Source organism: Coregonus clupeaformis, unplaced genomic scaffold, assembly GCF_020615455.1.
Source record: "Coregonus clupeaformis isolate EN_2021a unplaced genomic scaffold, ASM2061545v1 scaf0852, whole genome shotgun sequence".
Lineage (NCBI taxonomy): Eukaryota > Metazoa > Chordata > Actinopteri > Salmoniformes > Salmonidae > Coregonus > Coregonus clupeaformis.
This window is the reverse complement of record NW_025534307.1, coordinates 110,363-134,609: the sequence shown is the minus strand read 5'-3', so window position 1 is coordinate 134,609 and position 24,247 is coordinate 110,363.

The window sequence follows — 24,247 nt, the reverse complement described above, 5'->3', positions numbered from 1 at the left end:
GGAAGGGATTTTTTTTCTAATCAATTAAAAAAAAAAAAAAATATATATAATTTTTTTTATAAATTTATAAAAATTATATCACGGCAACAGCAGTTATCAGTGTTCACGTCTGATCTGCCAGCCACTAAATGTCAAATCAGGCTAAAGTAGTGCTTCAAATGGCCGCCGCTTTTTTGGGCGATTTCAGTCAGGTTGAAAATCGCCCAGAAGTCTCTCATAGCCTGTCATGTAAAATCTATTTTTTTCACATTTCAAAGCTTTCAATACATTCTCTATGGGTGTCTGTGTGCATGCACCTACGCGCTTCGTCATACGTGACTTTAACGTTGAACGTAATTCAAGACAATGGCGGCTATCAGCGTCTATGTTGCGACCTGCAGTGTGGCGTTATTTTATGTTTTTAATTTGTAGACTTAGTTTACAAACATTCTGCAAACATTCTGCTTTGGACTGATCTTCGGTTTTGGACTGATCTTGTTGATCGTGCATACCGCTACGAACGGACAAAATAATGAAAACGCTGCTGGCAGAGAGGTGGAGCCGCCACCTTCACTCCTGGTCAGAGCGGACCGCGATCCTGGTAAGAGAGCGACTGTACCCCGACATTGAACTGCTTTCTGTGTCATTGAACCTTACTATTGTTGATAAAACAAGTTTACTGGAGAACGGAGAAAAAGTAGAGACTTTTGGACAAGGTGGATAATTGTATAATATAAGGCAGTTTATTCAGAGGTAAAGATATCTGCAATCGCGTTCACGGACCCGTTCGCAAACTCTTAGGGAGCTATAAATCAAGCCCCATTACTTACCATATCAGATAAGAGAAATTGCTGCAGCTACATATATTTTACATCCTGGCCCTACATAGTTCACTATTTGCATCACTTACCAAAATATTACATGTGGTCATATATGCTTGGAAAGTGGAGATGCCATAGAACGTCAAAAAAGTAAACATTGCTGGAGACACATTGCGTTTGCTAGCGAAGAGATTTGTTGTGGCAAATGAACTTGGGCTGGGAATTGCCAGAACCTCACGATAAGATATATGCATCAGCATTGCGAGTCTCATGATTCTATACGTATTGCGATTCGATACTGTGATTTTATTGCGCACTATATGTCTGTTGCAGAGGGATCAGAAAGCCATGAGAACGAGTTTTGATCAGTCATGGAAATAAAAGTGCTGAAAACAAATTGGCTCCCAATGTGAAAAGATTGAGAACAAGCTATGAAGGAACAATAATGGTGTTTTGGTGCAGGTACAGCCAACTAGCGCTAAAATATTGCGATATTGTCAATACAGTATATCGTAAAGTATCACTATGTAACTCGATTTCTTTCACCCCAATCCCTCAAATTAACGGTAAATAACTGAATTGTTTGCCCACATTTAGCTAAGATGATTAGCTAGCCAGCTAAAATGTTTTATTTAGTTAGCAGTCGCATCTACAATAGTTTACTGTCAATAACATGTCTCTCAAAAATGACGTGGTGTCTCCAATTGTGTTGACATTTTACAATTGCAATGCGCATCCATGAGTATCCACTTTCTGTAGCTCTGCTGGTAGAGCATGGTGCTTGTAACGCCAAGGTAGTGGGTTCGATCCCGACCACCCATACACAAAAATGTATGCACGCATGACTGTAAGTCGCTTTGGATAAAAGCGTCTGCTAAATGGCATATTATTATTATTATTATTTCTGAAGAGAGCCCCGAAACATTGTGTGTGCAGACATTTTATGCAATAAATGAAGTAGGTTCAATCTAGTAGTTCTGATCTTCTGATTGGTCCTGATGAGTTGGGCGAGGTCCCCTCCAGGCTACTGTCACTGTTGCATTGGCTCTGAGTCGGGTTCTCTGTCTTCAAATGTTCAGCCTAAGAGAGGGGATTTTTTGTGTGTGTGTGTGTGTGTGTTTAACAGTGATGATGTGTGTGTGTGTGTGTTTTAACAGTGATGATGTGTGTGTGTGTGTGTGTTTGTGTGTGTGTGTCCTCAGAGCAAGAACTCGTGAGTTGGAAGAACTGAGAGGCCTATGGCGTGGGTGTTGTCCTTGGCCACCTGCTGACAAGGCTGACAAGATAGGACCCTTTTGTCCATTGTTATTGGATAGGAACATAACTTATAACCAGCTCCTGACCTAAATAGATCTTAGCACAACATTTTACTCAACATATCATATTCCATATTCACTATAACAAATATATTTACTACGACATTAGCAAGAACCGGCCACATCCTCAGCCGGCTAATCCAGTGTGTGAAGTTTTACGCGAGTGTTTGAGTTAGCTTTACGAGGCAAAGATGAAACTGAGGGCTCCACCAACCCTGGTAAGCCAACACTTTTGAGATCAGTCAATAAATGCTTCTGGTATTGACTTATATGCTGCCCCTGTCTTCATGTTGTTGCTGGACATATCTTTTTTTAAATGTGTGTAGGTCACCTAAATCATCAGAAAAATTGCCCCTCCTGAGAATTTTTTCAGGAGCCGCCACTGGTTGCAAGGGTTTATTAGGTCCTGTGCTGGCCCTATTGTCATATCCATTCTGGATTCTGAGTGGTAAGAACGTAGCTGAAAGCTTTGTATGTGAATACTGTATGTGGGAATGTCCGTCCCACATGTATACTCTAAAAAGTAAAGATTCCTGGAGGATCCTTTTTAGGGGTTCTTCAAATTAAAACTGTGGGGGAACCCATATAAGGTATTTGAATAACTCTTTAAAAGGGTTCTTCAAAGAACCCCTTCTAATGGATCCTCAAAGAACCTTTTGAAAAACCTTTTGGGATAAAAAATTTAACTACCCCCCCCCCTATTATTATTATCATTATTATTAATAATAATACACTTAACAATAACAACAATAAAACTATATTTTAGTTGTCAGTGTTTATTATGATTTTAGTGGCAAAGCAGAATAAAAAAATCTAAATATGAAGTAAACTCCCAGCAGAGCCCCAAGTCCAATGGGTATATCCTCTGGTGTGTTGATGTTAATGTGTTGATGTTCTCCGTATCCATAGCCAGAATGATTTTGCAGTGCATGGTGATCGAACAGGTTTCCTGTTATATTCATCAGAGGTGTAGGGAGGGTGAAGTCTGTGAATCCAACAAATAGTAGTTATACAGACGATTAACAAAACATGCACATGACAGTATTCATACCTTGGTTTTTGTGGTAAATGTGAATGAAAACAACTGTTTTAATAATGGTTTTCATACACATACCCTGTCCATAATGTAGAGGCCTATGGGATATTCATTGAAGAGGTAAGGGAGGAGGATGGTAAATGTGATCTGCGTAACATACCAATACCAATTGACATACCTTTGTATGCCTCCTCATCTGTATACCTACAGACACAAAAGTGAGCAGTTCAGTCATCTGCACCCAATACAGCTAGCCTTCAACATATTCTTATAGCCTACAGTATATATTCTTACCTCTTTGTTGATTTCATATCCATTGAATTGTGTCCATTTTATGTTTTTAGAAAGATTTGCACAAATATGAAAAGATGGATAGTGTCATCATAAAACAATATCAATTTAGATCATACAAGCGACAAACCTTACCTTAAAAATCTTTATATTTTTTCAGTTAAGTGCCTGCACCTGCTGTCCTTTCAAATTCAAATCCAAATGTTTCAGTTGGGCAGTTAGGTTCCTGCAAGAACCCCCACCAACTAAGGAGGTTCCTCGTTGAACCCCACCTCCTATGGGGTTCTTGGAATAACCTTTTGTGGGCAATTTTCAGTGTCAAGAACCCTAAGGTTCTTCAAATAACTTGAAGATCTTCGAAGAACCCTTGTAGAACCCATAATTTTTAGAGTGTAGTGTTGGTACATGGAATATTCATCAACTGCATATATCATAAATTGCTATGGCAAATATAAGTATTATGTTCAACAACTGACATTTTCAGATTTATTTTGACAAAACACACTTTGCATTGGTGCTTACAATTAATGATATATTGTCATAGACTTGGTGGGCCCTGTCATCTGTGATCTTTGCAATTTGACTTTCTTTAAGCACGTTCTGATGAAACTGTCACTTAGTATTTTTTTCTTAAAGTCTACAAACACTCTACATTTATTCACTCTGCGATAGGGTTGGATCCTATATGTTACTTCTATTATTCTCCTGTAAATGGTTCAGTGCCTATAATTTAGGCTGTGTGTAGAATGGGGCATAAAGGAAATTACCTCTAATAGATTATGCTGATAAGGAAAACAGCATACAGTTTTGGCCTGTGTATTCATTTGCCAATAACTAATCAGAATTCCATTATGTTTACATGAAAAATAGAGACTACTTCAAAATGAGAAGATCCTGCCATGGAAAAGACGACTGGGTGGACATAGAGTGGAAAGGAGGAGAAATAACTCCCACCATGCAGCAGGACTGCAGGATTGAAATTTGAAATCTCTTGAGATACAAATGGCCAAACAAAGGTTGTGCAATGTGTAGATCCACTGAGTGTACATTATGAACCTTGTTTGAGGTGTGTGGTTCACATGACCAAGGCTCTAGTGAATTAAAACAATTATAATACATAATTTAAAATAGTGCGAGATGTAAATCAACAAAAAAAGTGTGCAATATGTGTCTCTGCCATCTGGTTAGCTAGAACCCGTTTTTAACGTTTTAGGAGTAATGGTTAAAGAGCTTTTAACATTTGAAAAATTAGATTTGACACTATGTTGACGGCCCCTAACTGCTGTTTGTGGACGTAAGGAAAACTACAGGCGAATATCCGTCGAATATGCAACCTGAATCGATCTTTATCGGTATGAAACCGATAGGCAAAAGGAAGCCGGGTTCAAAACTTAGAATTTTTCCATTTAAATTATTATACAAAATTCTTGCAACCAATATAATTTTATTTATATTGGGGATACAATCTTCCAGCTCTGCAGATTTTGCTGTGAAAAGACAGAATCATTAGATCATTTGTTTTGGTACTGTCCATTTGTAGCTTGTTTTTGGTCACAGGTCCAGGAATGACTGAAGGATTGCAATATTTACCTGTAGCTAACCCTGCAGATAGCACTACTGGGTGATCTGAAAAGTCATAGTCAATCGATCGATAATATAATAATGCAAAAATGTTTATTTTCAATTTACAATCTGTAGAAACAATGAGAATAGAAGGGTTCAGAACTTTTGTGAAACATCACAGTACAGTTGAGAAATATATGGTAAGTAGAAATCTAATATGGATGGTGTTAAGAGATAGATGGGAGGGGTTGAATAGAGCTGAAGGTTGGGACTAATAACAACTAATAACAACAAAATAACTAATGTAAAACATACTGTGTCCATAATAAGTATATAGGTTGAGAACTTTTGTGAAAGAGCACAGTTTGGGGGATGTGGCATGTATAGGCAAACCGGATGGACATCATGAAAATGATCAGAGTGGTTGAGGGTAGAGGAAGTTCAGGAGTAAAAACAAAGAAAATATAATTATTGTAAATTGACAGTGTCCATAAAATGTACAGTGGGGAAAAAAAGTATTTAGTCAGCCACCAATTGTGCAAGTTCTCCCACTTAAAAAGATGAGAGAGGCCTGTAATTTTCATCATAGGTACACATCAACTATGACAGACAAAATGAGAAAAGAAAATCCAGAAAATCACATTGTAGGACTTTTAATGAATTTATTTGCAAATTATGGTGGAAAATAAGTATTTGGTCAATAACAAAAGTTTCTCAATACTTTGTTATATACCCTTTGTTGGCAATGACACAGGTCAAATGTTTTCTGTAAGTCTTCACAAGGTTTTCACACACTGTTGCTGGTATTTTGGCCCATTCCTCCATGCAGATCTCCTCTAGAGCAGTGATGTTTTGGGGCTGTCGCTGGGCAACACGGACTTTCAACTCCCTCCAAAGATTTTGTATGGGGTTGAGATCTGGAGACTGGCTAGGCCACTCCAGGACCTTGAAATGCTTCTTACGAAGCCACTCCTTGTTGCCCGGGCGGTGTGTTTGGGATCATTGTCATGCTGAAAGACCCAGCCACGTTTCATCTTCAATGCCCTTGCTGATGGAAGGAGGTTTTCACTCAAAATCTCACGATACATGGCCCCATTCATTCTTTCCTTTACAGGGATCAATCGTCCTGGTCCCTTTGCAGAAAAACTGCCCCAAAGCATGATGTTTCCACCCCCATGCTCCACAGTAGGTACGGTGTTCTTTGGATGCAACTCAGTATTCTTTGTCCTCCAAACACGACGAGTTGAGTTTTTACCAAAAAGTTCTATTTTGGTTTCATCTGACCATATGACATTCTCCCAATCCTCTTCTGGATCATCCAAATGCACTCTAGCAAACTTCAGACGGGCCTGGACATGTACTGGCTTAAGCTGGGGGACACGTCTGGCACTGCAGGATTTGAGTCCCTGGCGGCGTAGTGTGTTACTGATGGTAGGCTTTGTTACTTTGGTCCCAGCTCTCTGCAGGTCATTCACTAGGTCCCCCCGTGTGGTTCTGGGATTTTTGCACACCGTTATTGTGATCATTTTGACCCCACGGGGTGAGATCTTGCGTGGAGCCCCAGATCAAGGGAGATTATCAGTGGTCTTGTATAGTGGGGAGAACAAGTATTTGATACACTGCTGATTTTGCAGGTTTTCCTACTTACAAATCATGTAGAGGTCTGTAATTTTTATCATAGGTACACTTCAACTGTGAGAGACGGAATCTAAAACAAAACCCCAGAAAATCACATTGTATGATTTTTAAGTAATTAATTTGCATTTTATTGCATGACATAAGTATTTGATCACCTGCCAACCAGTAAGAATTCCGGCTCTCACAGACCTGTTAGTTTTTCTTTAAGAAGCACTCCTGTTCTCCACTCATTACCTGTATTAAATGCACCTGTTTGAACTCGTTACCTGAATAAAAGACACCTGTCCACACACTCAATCAAACAGACTCCAACCTCTCCACAATGGCCAAGACCAGAGAGCTGTGTAAGGACATCAGGGATACAATTGTAGACTTGCACAAGGCTGGGATGGGCTACAGGACAATAGGCAAGCAGCTTGGTGAGAAGGCAACAACTGTTGGCGCAATTATTAGAAAATGGAAGAAGTTCAAGATGACGGTCAATCACCCTCGGTCTGGGGCTCCATGCAAGATCTCACCTCGTGGGGCATCAATCATAATGAGGAAGGTGAGGGATCAGCCCAGAACTACACAGCAGGACCTGGTCAATGACATGAAGAGAGCTGGGACCACAGTCTCAAAGAAAACCATTAGTAACACACTACGCCGTCATGGATTAAAATCCTGCAGCGCACGCAAGGTCCCCCTGCTCAAGCCAGCGCATGTCCAGGCCCTTCTGAAGTTTGCCAATGACCATCTGGATAATCCAGAGGAGGAATGGGAGAAGGTCATGTGGTCTGATGCTTTTTGGTCTAAACTCCACTCGCCGTGTTTGGAGGAAGAAGAAGGATGAGTACAACCCCAAGAACACCATCCAACCGTGAAGCATGGAGGTGGAAACATCATTCTTTGGGGATGCTTTTCTGCAAAGGGGACAGGACGACTGCACCGTATTGAGGGTCTTCCAGCATGACAACGACCCGAAACACACAGCCAGGGCAACTAAGGAGTGGCTCCGTAAGAAGCATCTCAAGGTCCTGGAGTGGCCTAGCCAGTCTCCAGACCTGAACCCAATAGAAAATCTTTGGAGGGAGCTGAAAGTCCGTATTGCCCAGCGACAGCCCCGAAACCTGAAGGATCTGGAGAAGGTCTGTATGGAGGAGTGGGCCAAAATCTCTGCTGCAGTGTGTGCAAACCTGGTCAAGACCTACAGGAAACGTATGATCTCTGTAAATGCAAACAAAGGTTTATGTACCAAATATTAAGTTCTGCTTTTCTGATGTATCAAATACTTATGTCATGCAATAAAATGCTAATTAATTACTTTAAAATCATACAATGTTATTTTCTGGATTTTTGTTTTAGATTCCGTCTCTCACAGTTGAAGTGTACCTATGATAAAAATTACAGACCTCTACATGCTTTGTAAGTAGGAAAACCTGCAAAATCGGTAGTGTATCAAATACTTGTTCTCCCCACTGTATATACCCCAAAAAAAATAAAAAGATTTAACCCTTAAAAAACAAATACATTTAATGTGACCATCAAGACTTGATTATTATGATTATTCAGCCAGTAGCTATCACATATTTGACAAAGTGATGTAAAAGGACATTTATCATGATAATTCGCCATAGTTTGAAGCGCACTCAGGGTATTTTTGCAAAGGCTGCTAGGACAAGAGAAATTGAGAAGATTCTAACAACCTAGAATTTACACACTATAGAAATGTCATTAAAAACAGACCTGTCCCTCTTAAGCTGTCAACAATAATGTTATGGCAGGGTCCATAATGGATATGTAGTCTTTTTAATCTTTCATACACAGTATAATTGGTCTACTTCCTGTTCTGTGCTATTGCAAAAGCAAAAAAGTAACTTCAGTTCCTATACAGTGGCATGCGAAAGTATTCACCCCCCTTGGCATTTTTCCTATTTGTTGCCTTACAACCTGGAATTAAAATTGATATTTTTTGGGGGTGGGGGTTGTATCATTTTGATTTACCTACCACTTTGAAGATGCAAAATGTTTTTTATTTGAAACAAACAAGAAATAAGACCAAAAAAAAGAAAACTTGAGTGTGCATAACTATTCACCCACCCAAAGTCAATTATTTGTAGCAATTACAGCTGCAAGTCTCTTAGAGTATGTCTCTATAAGCTTAGCACATCTAGCCACTGGGATCTTTGCCCATTCTTCAAGGGCAAAACTAATCCAGCTCCTTCAAGTTGGATAGGTTCCGCTGGTGTACAGCAATCTTTAAGTCATACCACATATTCTCAATTGGATTGAGGTCTGCGCTTTGACATTTCAATGTTTCCCTTTAAACCACTCGAGTGTTGCTTTAGCAGTATGCTTAGGGTCATTGTCCTGCTGGAAGGTGAACTTCCGTCCCAGTCTCAAATCTCAGGATACCTGAAACAGGTTTCCCTCAAGAATTTCCCTGTATTTAGTGCCATGCATCATTCTTTCCATTCTGACCAGTTTCCCATCCCCACAGCATGATGCTGCCACCACCATGCTTCACTGTGGGGATGGTGTTCTCGGGGTGATGAGAGGTGTTGGGTTTGCACCAGACATAGTGTTTTCATGATGGCCAAAAAGCTCAATTTTAGTCTAATCTGACCAGAGTACATTGTTCCATTGTTGTTTGGGGAGTCTCCCACATGCCTTTTGGCGAACACCAAACGTGTTTGCCTATTGTTTTCTTTAAGCAATGGTTTTTTTCTGGCCACTCTTCCGTAAAGCCCAGCTCTGTGGAGTGTATCGCTTAAAGTGGTCCTATGGACAGATACATCAATCTCCGCTGTGGAGCTTTGCAGCTCCTTCAGGGTTATCTTTGGTCTCTTTGTTGCCTCTCTGATCAATGCCCTCCTTGCCAGGTCCGTGGGTTTTGATGGCCGGCCCTCTCTTGGCAGGTTTGTTGGGGTGCCATATTCTTTCAATTTTTTAATAATGGATTTAATGGTGCTCCGTGGGATGTTCAAAGTTTCTGATATTTTTATAACCCAACACTGATCTGTACTTCTCCACAACTTTGTCCCTGACCTGTTTGGAGAGCTCCTTGGTCTTCATGGTGCTGCTTGCTTGGTGGTGCCCCTTCCTTAGTGGTGTTGCAGACTGGGGTCTTTCAGAACAGGTGTATATATACTGAGATCATGTGACACTTAGATTGCACACAGGTGAACTGTATTTAACTAATTATGTGACTTCTGATTTAGGGGCTTTCCGTTATTTATTTGTTAGAATTTTTTGAAACAAGTTATTTTTTCATTTCACTTCTGTCACGACCGTTGACACATGATGAAGCGGACCAAGGCGCAGCAAAACAACAACGATAACGTGACGCCTACGGTATAACACAAACCAAATCAGAACAAGATCCCACAAAGAATAGCTGAAAACAGCCTACCTAAGTATGGCTCCCAATCAGAGACAACGAGCAACAGCTGCCTCTGATTGGGAACCACCCTGACCAACATAGATCTATATGATCTAGAACAAAACCCAAAACATAGAAAACACAACATAGAAGCTACCCCGTGAAACTAAACATAGAAAATCCACACCCTGGCTCAACATTTCAGAGTCCCCAGAGCCAGGGCGTGACAACTTCACAAATTTGGACTATTTTGTGTATGTCCATTACATGAAATCCAAATAAAAATCCATTTAAATTACAGGTTGTAATGCAACAAAATAGGAAAAACGCCATGGTGGATGAATACTTTTGCAAGGCACTGTACAGTGTTCTAATGATGTGCAAATAGTTAAAGTACAAAAGGCAAAATAAATCAACATAAATATAGGTTGCATTTACAATGGTGTTTGTTCTTCACTGGTTGCCCTTTTCTTGTGGCAACAGGTCACAAATATTGCTACTGTGGTATTTCATCCAATAGATATGGGAGTTTATCAAAATTGGATTTGTTTTGGTAATTCCGTTATACCTTGCTACAAATAGGAAGACAAATATTGTCATATAGTCAATATAGTCATTATATAATTCTGAAAGACTTACTGCATCTCTAACACAAAGACATGTTGCTAACAAAAGACACTGCTTTAAAGTGTGTAACTGTGGGCTTGGTTTAAAAGTCAGGGTATTTGTAAATGTCTGTATTGTAAATGTCTGTATTGTCCTGTATTCATGCTTTGTTGTTTTTTGTGATGCATTTAGTGATTAATTGAAAAAGACTGGCTTGTGCAACATTAATTACAATGTATAATACCCTTTAAATAACCTGAGTATTATCAAAGGATGAAACCCTGACATACAGTTAATTTTATTTGGGTTTGGTAGACATCACTAAGGATCTGATTCATTGTCCACATGCTATCAAATCAATGTATTCTAATCAACACAATGTATTGTAGTCAACTGGAGAATATCAAACAGCTGAACAACAGCGAAACCTCCACATGCAGGATTTGAATTTGGCCTGACAATTCGGAGTGCTATATCCTGTCAATGCCAGTGTGTTGTGTCACACCCGATTGTGTTGGGATTAATAACAAATAACATGAATCTCAGGCGTCATTAGGGTTCTGGAGATTGCTTTAGTTTAATGTGCTTTACAGATACCCTGCCTAAAACCCCATACATAGTGCAAGCAATGCAGATGCAGAAGCAAAAGGGACAGAATATGTGAAAGGACAGACAGGCTGTTCCATTGAGACTGATGACTTTCCTTGATGATTTTTTAAAAATATATATCGAATTGTGATCTTGTCTCATCGCTGCAACTCCCCAACGGGCTCGGGAGAGACGAAGGTCGAGTCATGCGTCCTCCGAAACATGACCCGCCAAAACACACTCCTTAACATCCGCCCACTTAACCCAGCTGCACCAACGTGTCGGAAGAAACACTGTTCAACAGACGACCGAAGTCAGCCTGCAGACGCCCAGCCCACAAGGAGTGACTAGAGTGCAATGAGCCAACTAATGCCCCCCCAGTCAAATCCTCTTCTAAACCGGACGCCACTGGGCCAATTGTGTGCCGCCCTATAGGACTCCTGGTCAAGGCCGGTTGTGACACAGCCTGGGATTGAACACGGGTCTGTAGTGATGCCTCAAGCACCGCGATGCAGTGCCTTAGACCACTGCGCCACTCTGGAGGCCCTAGCCTTGATTTTTTTAACATTGTGCAATGTAACACTTCACATAAAAAACAGTTGCCATTGACAACTGAAATGACAGCACGTACCTCTTATCTACTCAGAAAGTAATAACACAAAACTGCTTAACTTTATTTTGGTCTTGGAACACTGAGCACGAATTTGATTTCTCACTTTGTCAACCAAAAGTCGAGACAAAGCAGAAAAGGTGAACATGGTATTAATGAAAAGGTCATCAAAGACATAAAACATGTGTATATAGTACTGTGTTACACAGCTATGTTCCCTGGGGCCCACTGTGAATGTCTGAGCTGCTGGTCAAAACAGACTCTAGTTAGTATATCTAACTGGTACACTAATTAGTAACTCCCAACACAAAAAATGGTCCATGACAAATCATCAACACTTTTTTACCATCAAAAATAATTATATTGTTACATTTGTAGCATTCTTGGTATAATGGAAGTTCACAATGAAAACCTGCATAGTGCAATTAATTAGATTTCATTAGGTTTCCAGGACCGGACTAGGATCTAGGGTTGCAACACAAAAAATAAAAACACTGAAGACTATTGAACCAAGACTATTGAACCAAGACTATTGAACCAAGACTATTGAACCAAGACTATTGAACCAAGACTATTGAACCAAGACTATTGAACCAAGACTATTGAACCATCTATTGAAGCATCTATTTTTCCTCATGTAGAGCTCCCATTTAATTATCTGTGTAGTTAAAATGTTAAATCAGACATTGTAGTAGCTTAAAATAGTGTTAAATAAGCTCCTGTTTTTGGCATCATGATGCTCTGTTGAGTAACAGAACCTGAATAGAATGCATTCATAGACAGCCAGTGTAAGGGTCTACTACGGACGGTGGCCGGTGCGTGGAAGAAAAACTATCTGTAGAATTAAGTAGATACTCACACTCAAACAATGAAAAGGAAAAACCAAGGAGGCCGAGATGCAAAAATAAACTTAAAGAGCAACTGCCCCTGAAAATGTGGCATCGATATGATTCAGAAACATTTATTCTACTGTCAAAATTGACTACAAAGTGTAAATAGGATAATTTTGGTCATAAAGTCAGTCTTGTCCAAAACTGAGTTTTGTGAGACTTGTGTGTGTGACTGCATCACAATGTAAATGAAGATTGGGTTTGTTTCAATCCTGCACACATTCCCACAGCTGGCAGCACACAGGGAATAATTTTTTACATTTTCATTTTAGCAGACGCACTTATCCAGAGCGACTTACAGTTAGTGAATACATATATATATATTTTTGTCATACTGGTCCCCCGTGGGAATCGAACTCACAACCCTGGCGTTGCAAACGCCATGCTCTATCAACTGAGCTACATCCCTGCCGGCCATTCCCTCCCCTACCCTGGACAACGCTAGGCCAATTGTGCGCTGCCCATGAGTCTCCCGGTCGTGGCCAGCTGCGACAGAGCCTGGATTCGAACCAGGATCTCTAGTGGCACAGCTAGCACTGCAATGCAGTGCCTTAGACCACTGCGCCACTCAGGAGACTAATCAATTCGGAGTGCAGCTACACACCACCCGATGGTAATGTCAGTGTTAAATTGGGGTTGCCTTTGGATATCCCAATGGGTCTAATTAGGGACCATCGGTAAATTATACAATGTACATGGGACAATATGTTAAAATTCCAATAGCTCCAAATTTCAATGACTTAAAAAACAACTATAAATTGTAGAAATTCATATACAAATATTGAAACCACTTAATGAGAAAACTAAAAAGTAAACATTAAAATATGGTCTTATGTACATTGTGTCGTTTACTGACGGCCCCTAACTAGCCCCGGAGATAGACTATCCAAAATAAAACCGACTTCACACACCAGTCGGCTAAAGCTAACTGGCAAAATAATTTGTCTAACTCTTCCCACCTACGAACACACACACGAGACACCCACATTAAACCACACCCGAAACCAACTCACGTTTGAATTCAGTCATGGCCACTTGCATTTCTTAATGAACCAAATCTAAAATGAGGCCGAATGAAGAAGTGCTTCACTTTTTTAGCACTTTGCACTTGCACCTTTTGGGAAAGGGCAAGGCGATACCTAGTCAGTTGCACAACTGAATGCATTCAACCAAAATGCGTCTTCCGCATTTAAACCCAACCACCGAATCAGAGAGGTGAGGGGGACTGCCTTGATCAACATCCACGTCGTCGGCGCCCGGGGAGCAGTTGTTGTGGGGGTTAACTGCCTTGCTCAAGGTCAGAACGGCAGATTTTTCCACCGTACCGGCTCGGGGATTTCAAAAAGCGACCTTTCGGTTACTGTCCCAGTGCTCTAATCGCTAGTCTAATATGGATTCAATTAAGTTTCTTTTCTGCACCTCAGCCTTCCTTTTCATGGTTTGAGTGCGAGTACCTAGAATGCATTTATGGAATTTTTTGGGGACAAAACAACACTCTCTCTATGCTGTGTCTTCAGTTCTTCCTCTCTGTCAGTGAAAGGTATATTTGAATAGAAGGCTACAGTGAAAGGTATAATGCCGTTCTCGTTCTTACCTTGGTCTGTAATCATGATGTTGTCATTGTGGCGGTCCCCTTTATCCCCAGTATGCAGCACAAGAGTTAACAAACCTCTCCACAGCCTGCTAGCGCTGAGATGAGTAAATCGCTCTGGATAAGAGCGTCTGCTAAATTACGTAAATGTAAATTAGGTGGGAGAAGGTCAGGGGTTTGTAAAAGCATGAGCAGAAAAGGAAGAGATTAATGTCACTGGGGAAATACGAATTACTACAGTACAATCTCTTTCAAAGTGGCACTCCAGTCTCCTTTTCACCTCATTTAACACCTGAATAACTTAACAAAAGGCACATCTCAATAGGTGGTCCAGGTAAGTCATGACAAAGCACAAGTATTGGGGGGGGGGGCTTTCCTCTTTTGTTCTCTATTGCGCCTCTATTGTTCCTAAAGTAAGGGTGGCCGATGACATCACAGATTCCCATCCGAACAACTCCTTGAATGCCCTACTCCTTGGAGTTTGCAGTTGTGTCAAAAAAAATACAACAAAATGTGCTAAAGACATGTTGTTTAACCGTTTAGTGTGTGTGTTTTACTGTATTTATACTTAAGATATCGCTTTTCAACTAAAAATTCAAAAACCACTGGAGGATGTCTTTAAGCGATGGTGTAGTGTTGCCTGGAGAAGTGGATATAGTCTAATTTTGCCAATAATTCAGAGTTTTCCTATAGATATGTTTAGTTTTTCACTTTCTAAATCACACTTTTTTATACAAAACAACAAAATTGTGATGTTATAAGAGGTCTGGGAAAAATCAAAACAATATATTTTTTGGAGGGTGTAGTGTGTTCGATCCCCGGCACCACCCATACGTAAAAATTTTGAGAGATAGCATAATAGAATACACAAGGTACCATTTAGAAATATGGTTATGCATTAGCAGTCACTCAATTTAGCCCATTGTTTTTTTTAGATTGGTGAGTTAGTCTAGCGGCCAGCTAACTAAACTTCTCGTAAGCAAGGTCGAATTACCGACCCGTGTGGGGCTCATTGATCATCAGTTATAATATTAAAAACTGCAAACATTTGCCTCCACCCCATGGCAAAATCTGTAGAATTGCATGAAATTAGTTATAAAATGAGAAAATATTATCTTCGCCCCATGGCAAAATGTGTAGAATTGGTAGGATGGCTGACCATCTTTGGGCTATCACAGGGGTCAAACACACCTTATCTGTGGCAATCTCGAGGAAGAGACGTTCCCATGGGAGAGGTGTGAAGACTGATGAAACTTGAATTTTCAAAATGTATGTTATTGTGTGAATTAAATTGTGATGTTTGGATTGTTTCAAGAGTTCATAAAGAGCTATGCATTTTGATATATTTTATTGTACTGTAAGTGCTATGGATTTATTGTTACAGAGAAACTGTGATGCTAATTAGACAATGGGATGTACTGGGATTTGGCACTCTTGGAAGAATACAAGCTGGGTTTAAACTTTGATCATGGAGTCATTGGTAAACCAATATCTATGATGTATGTCATAGTGGTGAATTTTCTATGCTGTTAAGACGGGATATTTTATATTATTTTTATCCTGAAGATTTCTGGTATGTACCTTTTTTATTCTTATTGTATTCTTATTGCATAACTGTAATAAATCTAATAACTTTTAAATGGATACAAACCATAGGCTTCACATTTGAGTAATATTCCTTGAATTATTGTTTGGTGAAATGTCTAATGGTAAATGTTATTCACAATACACATAGCATATATGCTTGGTCTCCGTAACTGTGCAGCTCTGAGCTACAGTTAACTCAATCATTTAATGCTAGGACATTGATTGCAAGATATTAGCTCCTAGTCCCTTAGCCTATAATAATAATTGCATAATGGTAAACCTAGACACGTGCATCTTATAGTGTTCCGAGTGGTGACGCAAGACTAGCTACCTTGACTAGGTCCATTGATACAATTATGGGCCTATAGCGTTTTCATGGCAATGGAGTCAGATTGTACATCATATTAAGAAGGAGAGTGATGGAGTGCTGCATCAGATGACCTGGCCTCCACAATCACCCAACCTCAACCCAACTGAGATGGTTTGGGATGAGTTGGACCGCAGTTTGAAGGAAAAGCAGCCAACAAGTGCTCAGCATATGTGGGAACTCCTTCAAGACTGTTGGACAAGCATTCCAGGTTACAAACGCCATGCTCTACCAACTGAGCAACGGCCCACTAGTCTAGCACTATGCAGGTGATGCTCGCAAACACCGATGCGATGGTGTCATTCCGAACCTGGCTGATATGTCGATTTTTATTTCATTGATAAAATACTTAAAAACTGTGCCCAAAACAATTACATTAACAGAAATTATGAAATTAATTTTTCCTTGACGTTTGAAAAACATTTTCAGATTTGATCATTTTCCAAAACTAAAACACCATTTTAAAATTCTATGACTTTTCCAGGATTGTCATGACCATACGAACCCTGAGGAGGTGTTTGAGACAGTTGGGACATGGATCCAGCAGTAGCCTGGACGCTCAGTACAAGTGTTGGTTTATTGGGGCAGCATTGGGATAGAAGGACCTGTACGCTTTATTGCTGGGAAATGTCCCACTTTCTTTTAAAATAAAAGAAACTATTCCATTGACAGAGCGATTTTAAGATTACATATGATTTTACATTTAAGATTACATTTACATTTAAAATCGTACAATTTCTATACAGCGTATACAAGCAATCTTGAAAATATTCATGCTATAAAATATACACTTCCTTACATCAATAGCTTTCACTTTACACCCACAACCATAGGGAATCTTTGCCATCTGTAGGTAGCCTAGATCATTCACATATCCTGTGTCGACAGTTCACTGAGACAGAGAGTAAATGCATTTTAAATAAGATGAAATACGTACTGCATACCATCACGCTCGGATAAACCACGGTGAGACATACTGGGCATTTAAAGCTGATAGTGAATATACCTGGCCTCTAAACCCGCTCACAAGGGGGAGCGTTATGACAGAATGCACTAAGATATCCCTGAGACTTGAACATATTACTACAACACTATTACAAAGATTAGTCCATATACCAGCAACACAGATAATCATTAAATGTAGCAATTTTCATTCATATTTGGACGGCATCTCCCTTCTAATGACCTGACGTCACTTCTAAACTCAGCTTCATACTGTACATCAGCGCATGTATTATTTTGCTCAAACAGTCGTAAAGCTCTGACATAGCTAGCTACTTCACCAAAAACGTCATGCAAAGCAACACATTAAAGGTTAAACCATTTAAAATGGCTTTCATTTAGTATGACCGGGATAAGGAAAACGTAAGGACAGCAGGGTTGGGCTCAATTCGAATATCGGAATATAACTTCAAATAAAAAAAATCAATGTAGGCTACAGCAGAACACACATACAGTGGGGAGAACAAGTATTTGATACACTGCCGATTTCAAAGGTTTTCCTACTTACAAAGCATGTAGAGGTCTGTAATTTTTATCATAGGTACACTTCAACTGTGAGAGACTGAATCTAAAACAAAAATCCAGAAAATCACATTGTATGATTTTTAAGTAATTAATTTGCATTTTATTGCATGACATAAGTATTTGATACATCAGAAAAGCAGAACTTAATATTTGGTTCAGAAACCTTTGTTTGCAATTACAGAGATCATACGTTTCCTGTAGGTCTTGACCAGGTTTGCACACACTGCCACAGGGATTTTGGCCCACTCCTCCATACAGACCTTCTGCAGATCCTTCAGGTTTCGGGGCTGTCGCTGGGCAATATGGACTTTCAGCTCCCTCCAAAGATTTTCTATTGGGTCCCCAATGAATGATGTTTCCACCTCCATGTTTCACAGTTGGGATGGTGTTCTTGGGGTTGTACTCATCCTTCTTCTTCCTCCAAACACGGCGAGTGGAGTTTAGACCAAAAAGCTCTATTTTTGTCTCATCAGACCACATGACCTTCTCCCATTCCTCCTATGGATCATCCAGATGGTCATTGGCAAACTTCAGACGGGCCTGGACATGCGCTGGCTTGAGCAGGGGGACCTTGCGTGCGCTGCAGGATTTTAATCCATGACGGCGTAGTGTGTAACTAATGGTTTTCTTTGAGACTGTAGTCCCAGCTCTCTTCAGGTCATTGACCAGGTCCTGCTGATCCCTCACCTTCCTCATGATCATTGATGGCCCACGAGGTGAGATCTTGCATGGAGCCCCAGACAGATGGTGATTGACCGTCATCTTGAACTTCTTCCATTTTCTAATAATTGCACCAACAGTTGTTGCCTTCTCACCAAGCTGCTTGCCTATTGTCCTGTAGCCCATCCCAGCCTTGTGCAGGTCTACAATTTTATCCCTGATGCCCTTACACAGCTCTCTGGTCTTGGCCATTGTGGAGAGGTTGGAGTCTGTTTGATTGAGTGTGTGGACAGGTGTCTTTTATACAGGTAACGAGTTCAAACAGGTGCAGTTAATACAGGTAATGAGTGGAGAACAGGAGGGCTTCTTAAAGAAAAACGAACAGGTCTGTGAGAGCCGGAATTCTTACTGGTTGGTAGGTGATCAAATACTTATGTCATGCAATAAAATGCAAATTAATTACTTAAAAATCATACAATGTGATTTCCTGGATTTTTGTTTAAGATTCCGTCTCTCACAGTTGAAGTGTACCTATGATAAAAATTACAGACCTCTACATGCTTTGTAAGTAGGAAAACCTGCAAAATCGGCAGTGTATCAAATACTTATTCTCCCCACTGTATGAGAATATATAGGCCTCCTGCCTATGTGATAATATGAAGCACATATTCAGATAACCTTCACAGTACGAAACAAGTTTGTAAAAACATTTAAATAAAAAGTCCTATCTTATTTTTCAATGACTGTCCCCATGTCAAGTCCATTTAACTCCTGAGAGTCCATTTCTTGCTCAAAGCCATGAGCAGGCCTGTGGCTGTGACATTTAGCCTCCTAAAGCTGTTCTGAACACTCTAGCTGTAGCGTATTTTTTCATTTTGAGTGTTAACTATAACCTGGTTGTCCTCTCTAGCCTTGTCTACAAGGCTTGCTGCCAACAAATGCGCCTTGGTTCGGGCATGTTCAAAAACCTTTTTTCTGAGGGCTCTGTTTTTAATTTTTTTGTCTGAAGCATAGGATGTTAATTTACTGTACATTCCACCCACTCTTTTGCTAGTTAATAATAATATGCCATTTAGCAGACGCTTTTATCCAAAGCGAGTTACAGTCATGTGCGCATACATTTTTACGTATGGGTGGTCCCGGGGATCAAACTCAATACCCTGGCATTACAAGCGCCATGCTCTACCAATTGAGCTACAGAGGACCATCCAGTCATTTCTGGACCCAAGCGCCCTACCTTTTTGCATGTTGTACAGCCCAACTTTGAATTCTGTATGACAAGCCAGGGGTTATATGTTCGCTTGTTCTTGAACTGCAAATTGCACCTGCTCCGAGCACGTCGTCGGTGGATGCACTGCCCCACTCTCCCCCCAGCTCCCCGTCTCCCGCTGAGTCTGACTTGCTAGTCGGCCTACTAGCTAGTGGAGGTGCCGGTGGTGATGCTGAACTGGCGGGATTAGCAACGCTGCTCGCTAAGGCATCGCCATCAGGAACAGTTTGCCCCTCACTCCTCTCCTCCGGCAATGACAGTTCTCTGGCTCGTTCTGGGTTCGATTCGCCATCTTTCTCTGGATTTTTGGACTTTAAAAATGTCATTAAACTCGATTGCCTTTTCTTATCCATTTTTTATTTGGCTTTCCCACGATTCAAATTCAGTAGGGAGACGACTAGACTAGACTACTGTAACGATCCCGGCAGTCTGAGTCGGGTCCTGTCTGGTGACTAGTTTTTCCTGTTCGTGATCTCCAGTTTCCCGAGGGTTCGGGAACGCTCCGGGGAGCTCTCTTGTTTTCCGCACCTGCATCCCATCAGCAATCTGCACACCTGGTCCTGATTATCACCCTTCTTAGGCTCTGGCCAAACATCCAGTTCCTGCCGGATCGTTAGCCATGAACAGTATGTTTGTCAGCGTATCAGCCTTGAGTTCTAGCGTTAGTTTTTGTTGTTTTGCACCTTGTTGAATTGCTGTGTACTCACCTCCGTTTTTGTTCTGTCTGCAGTCTCTCACCCGGAACCTTCACCCAACCTCTGCCTGATGGTCGGCGGCTGCCGAGCCATGTCTGGACCTACCCCTGCACCCTCAACAACCCATCCACGCCACCCGCTCTGTCCCTGGATTATTCAGCCTCACTCGGGAGTCAATTAATAAACACTCACCTTTTCCTCTAAGTACCTTGTCCTGGTCTGCTTCTGGGTTCTGGCGTAGTATACCGTGACAACTACGTGACGTCATTACGTAGGACATCTTCACTAGCAGACCACCACTACCAAGACCTGTGTCAAGATCAGTTACTTACAACACTGGTCCTCCCCATAACCTCTATGTACAAATAAGAGAACAGGTCTGGAATCAGTGTTGCAGGATAGGATGATTACACAGATGAATCACCGCGCTTTTACATGATGGTCTTTCTGGGGGGCGGGAGAAATAAGGAGGAGACCACTTGATCTCTTTTATTAGAATGTCTACAGTGCGAACAGTGAAACAATTCATAAATCATGCCTCGAGAGGTACCGGATCCAGGCAAACAAAGTCATGGCTTTGAGCAAGAAATTGACTCTCAGGAGTTAAATGGACTTGACATGGGGGGAGTCATTGTGGGTTCTATTTGACGGAGTCAAAAGTATAACTTTTTGGACTACATGGGTCCCATAATGCCTGACGAAAACCCTGCCATCCATGACATCTATATCAGGCGGTGTAGTAGGAAGGCCCAGGGGGGGTCTCTACACATACTCACAGTGCCCTATACACTCACACACACTCACTCCATCATCTGCTCAGTCACACATAACATGCACATACAGTGAATTCGGAAAGTATTCAGACCCCTTTACTTTTTCAACATGTTGTTACGTTAGAGCCTTATTCTATCTACACACAATACCCCATAATGACAAAGCAAAAACAGGTTTTTATACATGTTTGCTCTAACAGTGCATGTCAGAGCAAAAACCAAGCATTGTGTCAAGGCACAGATTTGGGGCAGGGTACGAAAAAATGTCTGCCACATTGAAGGTCCCAAAGAACACAGTGGCCTCCATCATTCTTAAATGGAAGAAGTTTGGAACCACCAACACTCTTCCTAGAGCTAGCAGCCTGGCCAAACTGAGCAATCGGGGAAGAAGGGCCTTGGTCAGGGAGGTGACCAAGAACCCGATGGTCACTCTGACAGAGCTCCCCCTCCCTCCTCCCTCTCAGTGGATGACTTCGTCAACCATTTTGAAAAGAAGGTTGACGACATCCGATCCTCATTTATTAAGTCAAATGACACCGCTGTTGGCTGGGCTCCCTGCCTGTGCCATTAAACCCCTACAACTTACCAGAACGCTGCACCCCTTCTGGTGTTCAACCTTCCCAAGTTCTCTCTTAAGGACTTGTAACCCTCACATCCCCTTGCCTTTTATCCCCTTTCAATGTACTTCAGGATTATTAGCACTGAAGGGGGGCTCAGTGCCTGTACTCCTAACGTGATCATTATAACTGCTAATGTATCCTGACAATGACTATGGAACTTGTTGAGAATCTATTAATAACTTACTGCAGCATGTCTTCAGGAGATTATGTTTATCACCATGGTAACAACACAATACAGACCCCTGGCCTAAACCCTGCAAAGATGGATCCGGCAGGTTTCCATATACAGTGGGGGAAAAAAGTATTTAGTCAGCCACCAATTGTGCAAGTTCTCCCACTTAAAAAGATGAGAGAGCGTGTAATTTTCATCATAGGTACACGTCAACTATGACAGACAAATTGATGGGAAAAAATCCAGAAAATCACATTGTAGGATTTTTAATGAATTTATTTGCAAATTATGCTGGAAAATAAGTATTTGGTCACCTACAAACAAGCAAGATTTCTGGCTCTCACAGACCTGTAACTTCTTCTTTAAGAGGCTCCTCTGTCCTCCACTCGTTACCTGTATTAATGGCACCTGTTTGAACTTGTTATCAGTATAAAAGACACCTGTCCACAACCTCAAACAGTCACACTCCAAACTCCACTATGGCCAAGACCAAAGAGCTGTCAAAGGACACCAGAAACAAAATTGTAGACCTGCACCAGGCTGGGAAGACTGAATCTGCAATAGGTAAGCAGCTTGGTTTGAAGAAATCAACTGTGGGAGCAATTATTAGGAAATGGAAGACATACAAGACCACTGATAATCTCCCTCGATCTGGGGCTCCACGCAAGATCTCACCCCGTGGGGTCAAAATGATCACAACAACAGTGAGCAAAAATCCCAGAACCACACGGGGGACCTAGTGAATGACCTGCAGAGAGCTGGGACCAAAGTGACAAAGCCTACCATCAGTAAAACACTACGCCGCCAGGGACTCAAATCCTGCAGTGCCAGACGTGTCCCCCTACTTAAGCCAGTACATGTCCAGGCCCGTCTGAAGTTTGCTAGAGTGCATTTGGATGATCCAGAAGAGGATTGGGAGAATGTCATATGGTCAAATGAAACCAAAATAGAACTGTTTGGTAAAAACTCAACTCGTCGTGTTTGGAGGACAAAGAATGCTGAGTTGCATCCAAAGAACACCATACCTACTGTGAAGCATGGGGGTGCAAACATCATGCTTTGGGGCTGTTTTTCTGCAAAGGGACCAGGACGACTGATCCGTGTAAAGGAAAGAATGAATGGGGCCATGTAGCGTGAGATTTTGAGTGAAAACCTCCTTCCATCAGCAAGGGCATTGAAGATGAAACGTGGCTGGGTCTTTCAGCATGACAATGATCCCAAACACACCGCCCGGGCAACGAAGGAGTGGCTTCGTAAGAAGCATTTCAAGGTCCTGGAGTGGCCTAGCCAGTCTCCAGATCTCAACCCCATAGAAAATCTTTGGAGGGAGTTGAAAGTCTGTGTTGCCCAGCGACAGCCCCAAAACATCACTGCTCTAGAGGAGATCTGCATGGAGGAATGGGCCAAAATACCAGCAACAGTGTGTGAAAAGACTTACAGAAAACGTTTGACCTGTGTCATTGCCAACAAAGGGTATATAACAAAGTATTGAGAAACTTTTGTTATTGACCAAATACTTATTTTCCACCATAATTTGCAAATAAATTCATTAAAAATCCTACAATGTGATTTTCTGGAGAAAAAAATTCTCATTTTGTCTGTCATAGTTGACGTGTACCTATGATGAAAATTACAGGCCTCTCTCATCTTTTTAAGTGGGAGAACATGCACAATTGGTGGCTGACTAAATACTTTTTTTCCCCACTGTATATACAGTGGGGAAAAAAAGTATTTGTCACTGATGGTGCCATTAATACAGGTAACGAGGGGAGGACAGAGGAGCCTCTTAAAGAAGAAGTTACATGTCTGTGAGAGCCAGAAATCTTGCTTGTTTGTAGGTGACCAAATACTTATTTTCCACCATAATTTGCAAATAAATTCATTAAAAATCCTACAATGTGATTTTCTGGATTTTTTTTCCTCAATTTGTCTGTCATAGTTGACGTGTACCTATGATGAAAATTACAGGCATCTCTCATCTTTTTAAGTGGGAGAACTTGCACAATTGGTGGCTGACTAAATACTTTTTTCCCCCACTGTATTATACTTTATTACAACATTTTGATTTGATAGATATTTAAAATAATAGTTAGAGATATTATGTAGATATTTATAATGGATATGTATGCCTAGATATCTCCGATCCTAAAACAAAATGGGGCATACCAAAAATAAACATGAAATTACAATGTATTTAAATTGGGTCTAGTGTGTGTGTGTGTGTGTGTGTGTGTGTGTGTGTGTGTGTGTGTGTGTGTGTGTGTGTGTGTGTGTGTGTGTGTGTGT